Below are 250 nucleotides of genomic sequence, written 5' to 3'. Positions count from 1 at the left end.
ATTTACAGTCTAGCAAAGCAATTGTATATGAAACTGTAAACACAGAAAATTGATTTTGACAGAAAAAAAAATCAATTTATTATTATTTCTATTTGTTCGTCGATGAATAAATACTATGCCTTGCTAATGTATATAATTATCAATATACAACTTCATTTTCCATCACAGGTAAGAGATGATGATTTAGGCTTCTCCAGAAAAACACTTTTATTTCATAAGAAGTAATTAACTTGATATGATTTATCAATGA

At 25.6% G+C, this 250-nt stretch overlaps 1 protein-coding gene across 1 annotated transcript in view; it reads right to left on the bottom strand.

The window, feature by feature from the left end:
- Positions 1-250, bottom strand: part of LOC119588840 (glycine receptor subunit alpha-3-like) — a 27574-nt gene that overhangs the window by 7601 nt on the left and 19723 nt on the right. The window lies entirely within an intron of this gene.

This window comes from Penaeus monodon, chromosome 24, assembly GCF_015228065.2.
Source record: "Penaeus monodon isolate SGIC_2016 chromosome 24, NSTDA_Pmon_1, whole genome shotgun sequence".
In the NCBI taxonomy this organism is placed as follows: Eukaryota; Metazoa; Arthropoda; class Malacostraca; order Decapoda; family Penaeidae; genus Penaeus; species Penaeus monodon.
Note: the sequence above shows the minus strand (reverse complement) of the source record. Positions and strands in the feature narration are given on the sequence as shown.